Consider the following 17,605-nt stretch of genomic DNA (forward strand, 5'->3'; position numbering starts at 1 on the left):
ATTAGATCCTGTAAAACATCACCACCCTTCCTACAGCCTGCAAGACCCTGAAGTTTCTCATTTTAAGGCTACACACTGGAAACATGCTGAGACAGAGTCATCAAGACTGATAATGGAAGAAACAAAGCCTGTATCATCAAGAAAGATAACTAGTAAATGTTACTTGAGGGGAAAAACAAAGCAAAACAAAACAAAACCGACAAGCAAATAAAGGCACCAGCCTATAAAACTTTCCAGTTTTATCATGGAAAAGGACTTAGATAAAAGCCATTTTTAGAGTAAAAAAATCTTTCCATAGTTACTCTACCCACTAAATTTAATTCAAATATATTACTTCAGCACCTCCTTAAAAATATTTTCTTGCAAACTGAAAGAATCAATCAACTATGACCCCTTTAGCAGTGATAACAGCCAAATTGAGTTTCTTTCACCAGCCAATTCTCAGATACTTGCAACATTATCCTCAGGTTCTGATATATACAGTAAATTAAAAGCCCATTTAGTAACTTTATTTGACAGCTAAACTGTCTCTAAGCAGCCCTAGGCAAAGGATACAAACGTCTGGCTCTCTCACAGAGAGCCATAACATACGAACAACTTTTCAGTGTTTAGTCTTACTTTCTGTGGTCTATACTCTGCCATCAGTAACGTGTTTATCAGTGAAAATACTGCATGGCCTTATTTGCCAAGGCACCAAAGACATGCTGAGAATAAAGTTATCTATGAACATGTTGCTTATTAAAATGCAAAGGAACTATGTGAGAGTCACCTTTCCAAAAATAGTCATTTTACATTTGAACTTTACCAGTGAATAATAGGGTTTCATCTGGAATATAATTGCATGACCTAAACCACTGCACTCTGCACAATGCTCTGCACAAAACCCAAGATACTTCTTGATAAAATAAGCTGAAAGCTCCCAGTTTAAACATGCAAACTGAAGTGTTTAAGGGTCTATATTCGCTGTTGTGTTTTAAAGTGATCATAGACTTCAACAGTGTATGTAGCAGCATTGGTCTCTTTCCCCTTTAGCAGATTTGGGTCCTCTTTCATGTCTCAGGGAACCATCCCTGTGTGTCTACCTCAGACCAGGACTTGCATTTCTAGATCCTGGACTCCTCGGTCCCCAAATGGTCTCTATCTGCTCACCCTCCGTCTCCCCATCTCCCACACCCTGGACGTTATCAACAGCTGAGCAGATTTCTCCCCAAGTACATTTTCTGTAGGTAGGCATGTATGTAAGGGGACACACAGACACATACACCACATATATTTATGGTGATTTGATCTGTAATCCCAAGCCACTCACATGGGATCATTCACCTGACTCCAATGTCCCCTACCAGTCGCAGGTCCCACCATACGTCCCCTTCACCTCAGGCCCCAGATACACCCAAACTAACTGTTGTTCCCCTTCCTGCCAGGAATGCTCATTCCCACTTGTTCTCCCTTTAAAAGTTCCTCAAGGCCTTTCAAGATACATTTGAGTATTACCTATTTCAACAGTTCTACCATAACTTTCTCAGATAGATTTAGAAACCCCTCATCTGTCCTTCCCATAACTCACTATATGTATGACTCTGCATTGCTGTGACCGTTGGTGATGGTGATTTTTTAAAAATATATCTGCCTTCCCGTTATATTATAATCCTAGACAGTAGGAGCCAAGCTTAATTACCTTCTGTATCACCACACATTCACAATCCTTGAAAACTTCATCTTAATTAAAATAGCTATTACATAGGCCTCAAACTGTGAGTTAATCTTCTCAAATTATAGTAAGGAAGAGTTATTTCTGCTTTGAGATCTAAAATGACTGTATAGAACTATTAGTGTAAAAAGAAAATGTAAGTGCAATGAGAGAAGCAGGAACAAAGTAGAAATAAATGGAATTAAATATTTGGATGAATGCATAAAGTCCTACAAACTGTGACTAATTTTAGAAGGGTCTTCGGGATTTTACTAGTAGATATGATCCTTCTCCCAGAAAGTGCTCTGCTTGTGCACATGAACACACACACACAGACACACATAATACAAACACACACACACACACACACACACACACACACACGTCTTATAAAGGGTCTTTTCCCCTTGAAAGCATTCCCTGGATGATTTCTGTAGAGAGCTTTTGCGCTGGTCTTCTCAAAACATAGACTAAGAATATTGAGCCTTTGAAATGATATGAGAGGACAGAACCCTGTAATTCAATAACCAAAGAGCAAGATTTAGGAGAAAGTGAAAGAAAACCATGAAAAAGATGGATAGTGTCCCTTTGGACCACCCTGGCTTAAGGAGCTTTTGCCCCAGTGTGTTGGCTTACATTTTATTTTAATTTGTATCTGGCTTATAATTACAACTAGCTGTTGAGGCACTGTGGTTTCTGTTGTTATTGCTGTTGCTTCCTTATGAAACCAAAAAATACAGCTGATTAAAGGCCTCTATCCTTCTCACCTCTGAAGGTGAAGGAGCTGAGATCTGGACAAGTGAGAGGTTCTGGGCAGAAAGGGCCGTGACGTGGGGTGGGGGCAGGAGGGCAGAAGGCAGCGGCCCGGAGAGAAGAGAGCTGAGATGTTGGGCTAATTTTCACTTCTTAAATTCAAATCGGGAGGAGCTCTGCAATCCTCCAATCTTTTTGACAGAAGTAGGATTGAGTAGGAGAAAGCAAACAAGATGGAATACAGAAGAAAACAGAAAAACAAACCGAAGCAAATGAGATACAGAAAAATGTTAAAATTATACAAAAGGTTTAACCTCCAAAGCGACTAGTTAGGGGAAATCAGACATGTTAGCAGTTAGAAATAAAAATACGCTGTGTCTACAGACTATAGGAACCACTGCAAGAAGGAGAATGCTTTGATTCCGGGCGCTGTAATTCGGCAAGCCCCAGGGTTACTCCTGGTCCCATCCTGCTTGCTAGGACACATAATTTCCTCGCAGAGACGTCCCAGGATTCTGCTTAATTTTCTCCATCTCACAACGTAAACAATAACAGGATGTGATCATTCATTTAGCACTCACCCTACGCCAAATACCCTAGCTGAGGACTTTGTGTGCCCATGACTGCACTTAATCCTCACAGCCACTCCATGAGGCAGGTGCTGTCACTCCCCTGGTTTGCAGATGAAAAAGTGCAAGTTAAGAAAAGTGTCCACTTTCAAAAGGTCAAACAGCTGATGAATGCAAAGATGAGAGAATTTCTTCCCCCAACACTCACTGACCTGGAAGGCAGTTGCAGACCTTAATTATCTGGTTAGCTAGTTAAGCTGAGACACGAGGTCTGGAGTATAAAATGATTTTTCTGGCATGATGGTGGACAAAGAAAACAAAGTCCAGCAATGAAAAAAAGCCTCCCAGTAACTCAGATTCTTCATTATAGCAATGCTTCTTAAAGTCCCATTTCTCTCCCATCCACTTTTTTACCACCTCGCTGCTGCTCTGGCCCCTTCCCACACTGACCATCCTAAAAACTTGCTTTCTCAGTCCTAGCCATCCTCTCTCTGGCCCCTTTCCTTCTCTTTTCCTGTTCACACTTCTCACCGTTTCTCCCAGTTTTGATTCACAAAAGCCAACCGTGCAGGAGTTCTGTGTGAATAATCTTATTTCACACAGTGGCAGATAAACCTGCCACTATGGATGGACCATCCTTGGTGGGCTAAGCACATGCTGAAGCTGAGGCCCACTCTCCCTCTGACCCCGAACGACACCCACCAACCAGCAGCAGTGCACAGGACACTGGGGGAAAGAACTCTCCACAACACAAAAAGGAACAGAAAACACTGAGCAGGGGAAAGCCAGACCACTCTTCAGTTGGCAGGGAGAAGAAAAAGCCTAAGAATTCCCAGATGTTTGTCATTTTGGTTCTGTGACATTTCCTTGTATGTTTTTATCCTTCAACTAGCCTTAAATGTCATGGGATTGAGGTTTATTTTCTAAGAATTGGAAACCACTGAGGACATTTGATGAAGAAAGTGACTTAAACTTACCTATAAACGTTGAAAGATAGTCTGGCCGTTAGTTAAGGGACAGACTGGAGAAATGAAGGGTGATGAGGAGCTAGACAGAATTTTCTTTCTTTTCAGCTCTTTTCTCCTCACCCTTGGAAGGAATCTTTGCAAAGACTCATTCATAGTCAGAGACACTGTTATAAAACAGTGCACTGAAGGCGCATTATGGGAAGAGAAATGTAGAAGTACTTCAATCTCCCTCCGTGAGTGCCATGGCTGAGACACCCACGTGGAACTCTCAGACACAACTGGGTGAGACGTCAGAGGCGCTGGCCCAGTGCCCGGCACGTGGCAGTCGATAGTTATCCACTGCACGGACACTCATTCACTGCACAACTGGATACATGCATAAATGGGGTCAGGAATCCTGATCAGGCAGGTAGAGCCAAGGACTACTGACAGTTAAGTTATTATTGTTACATGACTTCACCTCTTCCAATAGGCTGGTGGTACCAGGAAAAGTGGAGTTTTGACTTAGTAACTGTGGAAAATTAAAAGAAAATCAAGTTTGTGGGAATGATAATGGCCCTGATTAAAGACACTGGTTGAGCTTTGGGGCTAGAAGTCTTTATCTCCACTATTCCCACATGCAGATGAAGAATGAATTACTACTGCCCTTTATTTATACAACTAAATATTATTGGTGACCTCTTTGGGCCAGGAATCATAACAGGGATAATAAAGAGACAACACAGAAGGGGCAAAGATCAGCCATACACAAATTAGACATAAAGAACTCTCAGTCCAGGGTGAACTGTACAGTACAAGGTGCCTGGTGCTGTAACTAAAGTGTATAAAGAGTCGTCATTGACCAGGGTGGAAAGGGGTGTATGGACTACAGAGGTGGGGAAGGGGACCACTCCTCACAGGAGGAGAATTTTGTCACCGCCATTGCTGAGAACTGCCAATGCATGGTGCTAACAGAAAGCAAGCTGATCATTGGTCTGTTTTATTATTGTTCTTAAATTCTCCACAGACGATGCACCCCTTTGCAGCTGCCTCCAGGGCACTCTGCTCCCCACTCCATTTCCCATCCTCTTGATTTGACACTGACGCCAACTGCCATATAAGCAAAGTGAAAGGAGAGATGGACCTTTTCTGAGGGAGCCCCAGAAAGAATAGCAGGGCCAGTGACATTCAAACTGAAGTTTGAAAAGAACTAAGCATTTACCTAGTACTATAGCCACCCATAAATACAGTCAACTGCTTTTTGACAAAGGAGCAAAGACAATACAGTGGAGTAAAGGCAATGTCTTCAACAAATGGTGCTGGAACAACTGGACATCCACATACAAAAAAATCAATCTAGACACAGACCTTACAACCTTCACAAAAATTAACTCTAAATGGATCACAGACCTAAATGTAAAATGCAAAATTCTCCTAAATAGGAGAAAACCCAGATGACCTTGGGCATGGTGATGCTTTTTAGATACAATATAAAAGACATGATCCATGATAGAAATAATTGCTAAGCTGGACTTTATTATAACTGAAAACTTCTGCTTTGTGAAATACAGTATTAAGAGAATGAGAAGACAAGCCACAGACTAAAGAAAATGTTTACAAAAGACACATCTGATAAAAGACTTTAATTTAAAATATACCCAATAATAAAACACAAAACAACCTGATTTCAAAAATGGGCCAAAGATCTTAACAGAGTCCTCAACAAAGATATAAAGATGGCAAATAAGCATATGAAAAAATGCCCAGCATCACACGTCATCAGAGAAATGCAAATTAAAACAACCACGAGATACCACCACATATGTATCCCATACATGTATCAGAATGGCCCAAACCCAGAAAGCTCACAATGCCAAATGCTGGCAAGGATACAGGCCAACAGGAACTCTCGCTCACTGCCGGTGGGAATGGAAAATGGTACAGCCGCCTCGAAAGACAGTTTGGCAGTTTCTTACAAAACTAAACACACTCTCAGCAACGATCCAGCAATTGTGCACTTGAGTATTTACCCAAAGGAGCTGAAAACTCCTGTCCATACAAAAACCTACAAATGGATGTTTACAGCAGCTTTATCCATAACTGCTAAAACTTAGACACAACCAAGATGACCTCCAGTAGGTCAGTGGATAAATAAACCATGATGCATCCAATTACATATTATTCAGTGCTAAAATGAATGAGCTATCAAGCCACGAAAAGACGCAAAGTAACGTTATTACTAAGTGAAAGAAGCCAATCTGAAAAGGCTACAATACTGTAGGAACCCAACTCTATGATGCTTTGGAAAAGACAGAACTGCAGATAAAGTTGAAAGATGAGTGGTTGCCAGAGGTGGGGTAAGGAGAAGAGACGAAGCAGAGCACAGAAGATTTTTAGGGCAGTGAAAATACTCTGATTGTCTAAGCCCATTCAGGCTGCTAAAACAAAACGTTATGGACTGGACGGCTTATAAACAACAGAAATTTGTTTCTCACAGTTCTGGTGCCTGGAAGTCTGAGATCACGGTGTCAGCATGGTAGGGTGAGGGCTCCCTGCCGAGTGGCTGACTTCTTGCATCCTAACACAACAGAAGGGGCTAAGGAGCTCTGCGGGACCTCTTTTATAAGAGCACTCATCCTATTCGTGAGGGCTTCATCTTCAAGACCTAACCACCTCCCAGGGGCCCCACCTACTAATACCATCACCTTTTGGGGGTTAGGATTTCAACATATGAATTTGAGGTGACACACAAACATCCAGGCTCAGCAATGATAGTATAGTATCATGATGGATCTATGTTACACATTCGTCCAACCCTACAGAGCATACAGCAAGAAGAATGAACCCTAAGGTAAACTATGGACTTTCGGTGATAGTGATGTGTTGGTGTGGGTTCATCCTTAATTAAAAAAAAAAAATACCACTCTGGTAAGTGATGTTGATAACAGGGGATGCCATGTACGTCTGGGGGCAGAGGGTACATGGGAAACTCCGGCCCTCCTCTCAATTTTGTTACAAACATAAAACTGCCCTAAAAAAATTGTCTTTTAGAACATTGTTTTTAAAGAAGGATTATAGTACATCACCATCTCTCCTTGCAAAAGAAACCACAGGGAGCAGGGCAGAACACTTCCCCATTTGTGACATCTAGTGGCCCTGCGTCTGAATGACAACCTTTTTAGAGAAGGAAAGTCTGGCATGGTCAACAGGGGTTTCACCAGCTCTGAAAACACAGGAAAGCACTCATTCTCCACAAGAGTTCAGCAGTGTTCCAGTTTAAGAGCAAAGTCGATTAAAATATAAGGCACTTGTCTATCTGCAGAGTATTTATCTGGATTCAGGAAAGCACAAAAGACAAAGTGCCCCAAAGCCTGAACATGATGATGCCTGGGAAGGACAGAGAAGCCAGATTCCAACCTCAGGCTATTTCGTAGCACAGGAAAGACAATTAAGGAGCCAGCCATCCTCCAGGGCAGTATCTGCGAAGCAGTGGGAGGCCATGCTCAGAAAGAACCTTCAGGTGAAATAGCTGGGACATCATGGATGCTGGTTCCTTAGGGGAGAAATGGGACAGGGGCTCAGTCGGAAGTCATTTCCGTGACAACACTGGCTTGCTAGTTGGTACTCTCTTTGTGCTTCTGTTACATGGAGATATTATGACTTTGCATATATTATCTCACTAAATTTAATCCTCACAACAACCCCAGAAGGTAGGTCTTTTAATTCCCTATTTTGGTAAGTGAGAGTACCAGGGCTCAGAGAGACTAAATATAACTTGTCCTAATTACAGCTAGAAAGTAGCATTGTTGGCATCTGATTTCACGTCTCTTTGGCTCGGGAGTACATTTTTCTTCCATATCACATCCATCCAGATAATAGTTTTGATAAACCAACTAGTGTTCTTTGTTTTTCCACTGCTATTTTCCACTCTCCTCGCCACCGCCCATAGCAAACATTCTGGGTGCACTGCCTTGTGGGAGGGGTGTGGCAAGACAGAGAGCTGAAAGAGCCAGCAAATATTTGGGGGTTTGTGTCCCAAAAGTCTAAGTAAGGAAGTGAGAGGATCAAGGCACAGATACAGAGACTAGGGAGAGCACCCAGAAATGAGGAGGAGGGAAGCGGGGAGAATTATTTCCCATGACTGCAAGGGGTGGTAAGGATGAGAGAAGAGACATGGGTGGGCCTATTTCCCTGGCAGAGCCATCATGACAAAGAAGTTGTCACTGCAGAAACATCCAGAACACCTCAATTGCCTAATCCATGAGTGTAAAGTGCCATTTGAGTCTCCTGCCTTGAGGTGGGCTGGAAGCCACCCTTTATGGGAGGGCCCGTGGGCACAGAAACGAGGTGTGTTCCCAGACAACCTGGCAGGGCAGATGCGCCCAGGGTGCTGTGTAGGCAACACCCTGGGAAGTGGGAGGGTTTAAGTGTTTACCACCTGGAGGCACTAAAGGACAAAATAAACATCATGTTGACAGAAAAATTAAATTATATTTAAGAGCCACCTTGTATTAGTTTCCCAGGGCTGTCATCACGAGGTACCACAAAGTGGGGGACTTGAAAAAACGAAGTTTAATCCCTCCACTCTGGAGGCTAGAAGCACAAGCTAGAGGTGGCCGCAGGCCTAGCCTCCCACACAGACTCTAGGGGAGACCTCTTCCCAGCTTCCAGCGCTGGCCACCGTCCACAGTGTTCCCGCATCACTCCAGCCTCTGCGTCTGTCTCCCCAGGGCCCACTCTCTGCATGCACCCCTGTGTGCCCTCTCTTCTTCTTAGAAGGAGATCAGCCACTGGACTCAGGATCCACCCTAATCAAGACGACTTTATCTTAACTTCATTACATTTGAAAAGACCTTCTTTGCAAGTAAGTTTATATTCACAGATACTGGGGTCCCTCTTCTTGAGGAGACACAATGCAACCACTGCACGCCTGCATCTGTGGTCTGGGACTCGTACCTGCTACACACCTGAGTTTCGTGTGGAAGAGGTGACACCACACAGGGTTAAGAGTGCTGGTGTGAGGAAGGCTGGTCCTGGTCCAATGTTAAAGTGACATGGGAACTTGAGTAAGGCCAATTGGCCTCTAATGGTCTTGATTTCTTCATCTTCGTGGAGGCTGGGATATTGTCCTGATCCTTTCTAGCGCTGACATTTATTGACTCTTCTGGTCCAGGCTGAGTAGATGAAGCCTTCCCCCACCCCTACGGTGTGGTTTAAGAGGAATCAGAGTCTGCTGGTCTGAGAACACTCTACTCCGAGGCCCCGTGATACTTTCTTCCTTGCTGGCCTGCTCCTCTCTCATCATCTGGGTCACAAAGGTATTACAAGACAAATAGACAATCTATTGTCTCCTGAAGGCCACTGCAAGGATAATCTGGATTCTGGACAACAAACAATTATGTTGACAGCAGGATTCAGTTTTGAAATGCTAACACTACAGGGAGGTCTGCTTGGTGGGAGGGTCAAGCTGCATGGTTGCCAAGGAAAACCAGGACTTGATTCAGGGGAGAACATGCCAAGGAGGCAACACAGGGCTTAGGCTCTGCGTGAATGTTCTGTTGTAACTGCAAATCCAGCCTAGACGGAAGGCAATGACAGACAAGAGCCAAAAGCCAGGGATGAAGGCCAGCCCAGGCTCCCACTGGCCACCTCCAGAGAGAACGTGTGAGCTGCTGAAGGGGGCCGGACCCCAGCACCAGGAGGTAAGGGAGCTGTCCTCCCTCCGACAAGAAGACAGTCTCAGGGGCTCTCCTGCAGCCAAAACTGCAGACGGTCTGCAGACGCAGAGGCCAGGCTGAACCTGGGCTGCTTCTCAGTGCCTAAAAGCCCTGTCAGTAAGACATAAGCCGCCACTGCGAAGAATGAGGGTCTCAGAGCAGGGTCAGCGCTCTGTGCTCGGGAAGTGGACGTGCTGCCCGGATGCCACGTTTACCAGCTGTGTGCTTTGGACAAATTATCCTTTGTAAGACTCAGATGAAATGAAGGTTAGTATCTGACCACCCATCTATTGGTAGCCGTAAGAATTCAATGACATGATGTAGGTCAAGTGCTTCATGGAGAGCCTGGCACCAGAAAAGCACCCAGTAAGTGTTATTCACAATGTTACAGATGCAGAACCAAAGCTAAATGACACTAAAAACTGAATGGTACTAAGGCCACACAGCTAAGCAATGACACCTCTGAGGTAAGAATCCAGGGTTCCTGACTCCGTTCTTTCATAATACAACAGAGAAACTAAAAAGGAGAAGCTGGGAATACTTATTTAATTTATTTAACAAGTGGTTATCATGTTTGTCCTGGGCTAGGCACTGTTCTAGGCACTTTATAAATGCTAAGTCACTTAAGCTTCCTAGCAACCACTGAGGCAGGCACTATCACTACCACTTTATAAATGAGGAAACTGAAGACAGAATAGGTAAGTGACACCCAAGGTCACTCAGGGTCAGCAGACACCGTGCTGTGACTAGGGGTTCTAAAGAAAATAGATAAAATTTAAGTATTACTTTACTTAGACCAATTCTCTTAAAACTCATTAGTTAAAACATATTCTTCTTTCTAATAAGTCTTTTAATGTTCAAGATGTTGAACAGACGAGATGGCATTCATCCATCTAAAACCCCTAGTTATCCCTGACTAAAAGCAGCCTAAAACTTTAGCCTGTATAATGTAAACTGAAAGTCTATCTAGCCAGCAGAAGTTTCATAAATTGTAGACGGAATTCTATGAGATGGCAACTGTTTTCCATAAGGCAAGTCTTACAGAATCTACAGAAATCTAGCCTCCAAATTTCTAAAACTTCTTAGAAATTATTTAAAAATTAACAATGTCTTGAATGTCTCAAACAGAGCATAAGAACATAAATTAATTTTTATCTGATGACTTTGGTCTTGCCTATGAATACCTGTACCTATCCTAAGCTGCAATACAGTGAGATTTCAGGGTTGGAAGCCCCTATACCCTCACATACCCTAATTAAAAAAAAAAAGACTCTGATGACTCCAAAACAATGTACTTGGCCCAGGACAAAGCAAAGTAAGGGCATCAGCAAAGGGATGGAATCTCATCAAGCTGAAAGTTTGATCAAAAGTTTGAGAACTTGGGAACAAGAGGGAGGTCAGCATACAGCACAAAAATAGTTCAGTTTTAGACATGCTATATTTAGAAATCCTTGTGAGGCATCCAAGTGGAGCTCTCAAGGAGGCCATTAGATCTAAGTTGTGAAGCTTACAAGTAGGGCCTGGGCTGGAAATACAAATTTTAGAGTTTCCAGCACAGTGTGGCAATCCTCAGATATGAATGAGCTCCCTTACACAGGGAGTGTTGACTGAGGAGAAAGGAGTCCCTGAGACTCCTCTCATCAGAGGGCCTGAAACACTCCATCCAACATGAAGAGTTGAGTAAAGGAGAATTAAGTCAATGAAGAAGACTGAGAAAAAATGGCCACAGAGGTAGAAGGAATGCCAAGAGTGTGTGGAATGAAAACCCAAGATGGTCAACTGGGTCAAATGTTACTAAGAGACAGAGTAGGATGAGGGCTGAAAAGAATCTACTGGAGGAGTACCATGGAAGTCACTGGTGAGTGTAGCAAGAGCAGTGTCAGCGGAGTAGTGGGATGGAAATTACATTACAGTAAGGTGAAGCATAAAGGGGAGCCAGTTCTGGACCTGGCAAAGTGTCTTGTCCTGGATTAATGCTATGGCTGAGACTGTTAGAAGAACTGGATAAAACATACCCAACAACTGCTTGACACTGGAGAGCCAGCAATACAGGTGCTGTCATCCTTGAGAGAAGGAGGTACAGAAGATGAGCTCCATGGCCCCTTGGATTTTTCTTAAGCTAGTTTTCCACATTCAAGCATGGGAAATAGGGCCTAAGTAGAAAAAGGCTGTCTTGTAAGGGCATGATACTGCAGAAGCAGATTTCTGGAGAGTGAGAGAAAAATCAGGAAAGGAGCCCCCAAAATGCTGTACCGAATCCCTACACATTGGTGGATGATGCCTAAGCTGCATATGGGTCAAGTGGAACTCTACAAACCCACAGGAGAGCAGCAGCTGGAAAGCCAAAAAGCTGATCACAGATTTCGGCAGCATGCAGTACTGAGCAAACAGAGGTTAGAGGTTAAGCCCTACAGAAGCTATTGCTTATCCACAATATCCAAACTGATGAGGCGTGCTAATACGTAGGACATACTAGGTTTGCTATAAACTAAAAGGAGAGGGAAAAACAGAAGATGTGCAGATGATTCAGATATTAAAGAAAAAGTTGATCAAACAGTAGAAAAAATGAGCATTAAGCAAAAAAATGATAAATTAAGTCAAATGGACATTTTAGAATGGAAAAATACAATATTTTAGATTAACAAATCACTGGGTAGGTTTTACAGCAGACTAGACACAGTATAAGATAGGATTGGTGAACTACAAGACAGGTGAATAAGAATATGCAAGAGAAGAACATAGTAAAAATATAAAAGAAACAAAACAGAAAGTAAGAGACAGATAAAGCATGATCAAATATATAAATCTGTAAAATTGGAATACTGGAAGGAGAGGAGTGAGACACTGGGACAGAAGCAGTATTTAGAGAGAGACTGGTCTATTCTACAACATTTCTCTCTTGTTTCTGAAGCCATTATTATATCCTGAAGTGATGTTTCCTCAAAGTCTGGTCTCTGGTAGACATTCTCTTGTATTTTTGAACACCTGCCATCTTAGTCATCTCGGGCTGCTATAATAAAATACCACAGCCTGGGTGGCTTAACCAGCAGACGTGTATTTCTTACAGTTCTGGAGGCTGGGAAGTCCAGGCTCAAGGTGCCTGCAGATCCGATCGAGTTCCCACTAAGGATCCTTTTCCTGGCTTGCAGATGTCTCCCTTCTTGCCACACCCTCACAAAGTGGAGAGAAAAAAAGCAAGTTCTGGTCTTTCTTCCTCTTCTTCTAAGGATGTCTTAACCCATCATGGGGCCCCACCCTCATGACCTCATCTTAACCTAGTAATCTCCAAAAGGGCCCACCTCCAGATACCATCACATTGGGAGATGGGGCTATAAAATGCGAACTTTTTGTACAGGGTGTGGGAGGGGGACACAAACATTCACCCCACAACACCTTCTATGTGCTCTGGGTAAGCAGAGTTGAGCTTGAAGGACAGGTCTGTCTGATTCCAGGGTTTAATGACTGCTATTTCTCCTGCTCCATGCTGCATCACTCCTCACTTAATGGCGTTCGCTCCAAAACTAATATATTCTCTGTGTTCTATCCTAAGGGTAAGCAAACGAGAGCCTGGGGCCCAAATCTAGCCCTCCACTTGATTTTGTAAATCAGTTTCTACATTATCTATTGCTGCTTTGTCACCACTACGGCAGAGCTGAGTATTGCAAAAGATACCACATGGCCAGCAAAATCAAAAGTATTTACTCTTTGCCCCTTTATAGAAAAATGTTTGCTGACCCAGTCCTAGCTCATAGCAAAAAGGAATCTGACTATGGCAATGTCTGAAGCTCTCACTGCAATTAATTTCTTCATCAACTTGTAAAGTGCAGTTAAGTTGCCACTCCTTCACGTAAAATAAGTGACAGTGCTGATGCTCTGGGAGGGAAGACAGTGGCTGGTGTTTGGAATCAGAAATAGTACAGCTTCAGCCATAATGACTGATAGGCATGATTAATTTTAGACCTGTAGAAAAGGGTCTCCTGCGATAGAATGGTTTAAGAACTGGGGTCACACCATGGAATTCCGTGTTCCTCAGAGTAAAACCCAAAGGTCTAGCTCCCGATTCTCTCTCTGATCTAGCTCCCAATTTTCCTCCCCCTTGCTCATTCTACTCTGTGAACACCGCCTCCTTGCTGTTTCTTACTGACTTCCAGGAACCTTCCATCTTAGAGCCGTTGCACTGACCACTCAGCTTAGAACAGTATTTCTTCTGAAGTCATTTTAGCTAAAAACCTCATCTCCTTCAAGTTTTTGACCAAATACTACTTTTTGCATGAGACCTACTCAGACGTCACTGACAATGCATTCAGCTTGCTTGCCCTGACTCCACTCCCTATTATTTTCCCCAAAGTTGTTGTCACCTTCTCTACTTTGTAATATATTCAGTTTTTACATTTATTTTTATTGTATGTCTACCCCCTAATTGAATCTAAGCTCTTATGAGGGGGTAGGAATTATGATGTTTTGCTGTTGCTCACTGATGTTTCCAAAATATCTAGAAAAGTGACTGAAACCTAGCTCCTGCATATCATAATATTTGTACATTTCTTAAATAAATGCATGCAATTCACATTCTGTTTTAGTGTCACAGAAATATTTTAGGGCAATTTGGATCTATTATTTGGGGACCAGTCCATAAGTATGACTGAGAAAATCATCTTCCCTTCCCTACCTTGCCATGATTGGCCCACTCTTTCCTACCTAAAGAATAGCAAATAGAAGGCCCAGGGACTTCTGTTGAATGAGAATTCACAACTCAAGTCTACTTACTAAACAACTCATTAATTGAAATACTTTGCTTTTAATCCAAGTTAGCACCTAAAAACTAGACATTGATGTCCAGCAATTAGGGTTAACCTACTAGTGTGGAACAATAACTTTCAACACTATATTTACATATAAACTCAAGTTATGCTATAACAAATTCACTAGTTGATATCCTCACTTGTATTAGAACTGGTTGTTCAGTCTAAATTAGAGTTTTTTTCCCTCCTCCTTCCAGGGTTATCATTATGTTTTTCATGCCTTATTTCCATAAGTATAATAAGAATACATTAAGAGTATCCATATACAACTTCTTGGCATTAAACCAGGTCTGAACGCAGAAACTGGCACCACACATCAGAACAATCACCAATAGCAAAGTCTTTTCAAAGTTCTTTATGTGTTTCCCTTTCATTACACAAAGGATTAAATAACTCATAATCTTCTATGTTGTAATAACGCCACCCATTCCCAGACTTTTAACTGAGGGAGAAAATTTGCTTCGTTCAAAAAGAAAAGAGAATGTGTAAGTGCTAGTAGATTATTTCATATTTATCCACTTTTCAGTTTGTAGAAAGGCAATCCCAGGATATTTACGCTGAAATATTCTGCCTAGAAATCAATGTAATAGAAACCTAATTTTCTATAAAAAATATTTCTTATTGTTTTGAACCATATTCCAAATTTCCAAGTGTAGATCTATTGAATAAATTTCCACATCTATTTGATTTTATTATTTAAATATATCTACAGGATGGGGAGGAGGGAATTATTCTTATAATAAAAATCTTGTGTTGACTCTTAGAACAATTAAATTCTTGCAGATATTAACTTCATGGGTTCTCTTTTCTAGCATTCAGGTTTGAAACAATCTATCTGGTTTACAGAAAAATAAGCAAGAATTGCTCAAAGCACTTTGTCAGCTTAGACTGTGGGTCTCTCAGGGTCTCTCCTGGGTCTCTGCCCTGGTTCTTCAACCAACCAGATATGACATAACAGAGATAAGCCTAGGGAAAAAGCTGAAGAAACACTATTAAGACCTTCTAAGTTTGCATTCATAGAATTTCCATTATCACACATAGTGTCCCAAGATGGCAGCACATTAACTTAGGTATTAACTTGGAGACAGAGAAAGGACACTATAATCTCCATGAATTGCCTTTATGTAAGATGCTCTCATCTGTAAAAGTCCATACAAAGTACTAGCAATCATTTGGAGCCATAAAAAATAATATACGTGCAATTGTTCAGTTCCTATCAAGATAGAGAAATACGGACCAGATTTACTTTTCTGTTTTAAACAATCAAAAAAAAACCCACAACAACAACAGATAAGCTATATAAAACAGTAGTTTTCTGATATTGAACAACAGGCAGCACTAGACAGCAGTTACTGAGAGAGGAGAAACAAGTGAGGCAACTAAAAAAAAAAAAAAGCCTTTCTATCTGAATCCCTGACAAATGGAAATAATTCACAACCTCCAAGCAAGTATCTTCAATCATTCTACTTCCATTTTTCAAAATATATAAAAGTATCCACTTATTCAACGAATAGGTATTGCCTGTGGTATGTACAGTAATAATAAACACCGATAGCTAGCAAAGGAGACAAACAAGAAACTAGCAAACAACGAAATAAGTAATAAAATTTCACCTGATTTAGAGTCTGAAGTGAAAAAACAGTAAATGTTTCACAGAGACTGAGGAGAAAAGTATGTGCCTGTTTAGACGAGATAATAAGGAAAGTCACTTTTAAGAGGACATTTGAACACACACCTGAAAAGGGCAGTGTGGAGAGCTAGAGAAAGAACATTCCAGAAGAGAGAAAACATGGCATATAAAGGCCATTTGAAAAATGCAGATGAGCCAGAAAACATAGCGAAGGAAGGGAACCAGGTAGAAAATGAGTCTAGGACGGCAGGGAAGGGCCAGAGCATGGAGAGCCTCCAGGCCCATGGAAAAAGCTCATTATTTCATTCTTAATGAATTCACTTAAAATCTTGCCAAGTTCTGGTCAGGTGAATGATATGACTAAATTACCATAAAAAAATAACCCACCCTGGCCTTTCGAAGCACCGACAAGACGGCAGAAGTGGAACAAAAGAAGAAGCGAACTGCCCGGAAGTTCACCTACCGCGGCGTGGACCTCGACCAGGTGAGCACGTGTCCTTGGAGCAGAGGATGCGGCGACGGCAGCGGCCGCGGCTAGACCACGCGCTGCGGAGGAAGCTGCCGTCGCCGCGGCGGAAGCTGCCGTCGCCGCAGAGGAAGCTGCCGTCGCTGCAGAGGAAGCTGCCGTCGCTGCTGAAGCGCCTGCGCGAGGCCTGGTCAGCGGCACCGCCCACGGAGAAGCACGTGGTGGTGAAACCGCGCCTGCGCGAGACGGTCATCTCCAGGAGACGGTGAGCAGCGTGGTGGGCGTCTACAATGGCCCTTCAACCAGGTGAAAATGAAGCCTGAGATGATGGGCCAGTACCAAGGCAAGTTCTCAATCACTTACAAGCCCGTGAAACACCCCAGCCTGCCATCGGGGCCTCACACTCCTCACGCTTCATCCCCCTCGAGTCGTCTGCTGGTCAATAAAGATGGACTTACCTTAAAAAAAAAAAAAATTCACCCTGACTTCTGTGTGAAGAATGGATTGTATTGGGTTAAGAGAGGGTACACAGAGACCGAACAAAAGGCGGTTTTAGGAACAGGGCCAGAAATGATGGCGGACCGGAGCCGCAGCTCTAGATGTGGGGAGAAGTAAGTGAACTCAAAATAGATGTTCACGTTTACACCAAAATACGTGCTACACTGCAGATACCGTTCTAAGTACTTTCTTGCAATGGCTCATTTAATAACATAACAACCGAATGAGGGAAGCACTATAAATATCCTCTTTTTCAAGATGCGGAAGCTAAAGCGTGTACACCTATGGTAAGTTTGTTTTCATTACAAACAGAACTAGTCTTATAGACTGTTGCTCTCATAGGAAACCAAGTACCGGCCTTTAGGGTTCTAAAGCCCTCACAAGGATGTTAATGGGCTAGAAGTGGATTTTCCTGCCAATGCGCCGAGTTGCAGATAGGTGGCAGAGGAATTGAAAGCTGTTATTTTCATGGCACCTTGGCGTATTAGTACTGGAGAAATGCACACTGCACAGTTCTGGAGTCCTCTCTGCAA

At 42.6% G+C, this 17,605-nt stretch overlaps 1 pseudogene; it reads left to right on the plus strand.

The window, feature by feature from the left end:
* The first annotated feature begins 11,920 nt into the window (after nt 1-11,920).
* Nucleotides 11,921-17,020, plus strand: LOC102544980 (small ribosomal subunit protein uS19 pseudogene; annotated as a pseudogene).
* Nucleotides 17,021-17,605: the final 585 nt, after the last annotated feature.

The sequence above is a fragment of the Vicugna pacos genome, chromosome 3, assembly GCF_048564905.1.
Source record: "Vicugna pacos chromosome 3, VicPac4, whole genome shotgun sequence".
NCBI classification, from domain to species: Eukaryota; Metazoa; Chordata; class Mammalia; order Artiodactyla; family Camelidae; genus Vicugna; species Vicugna pacos.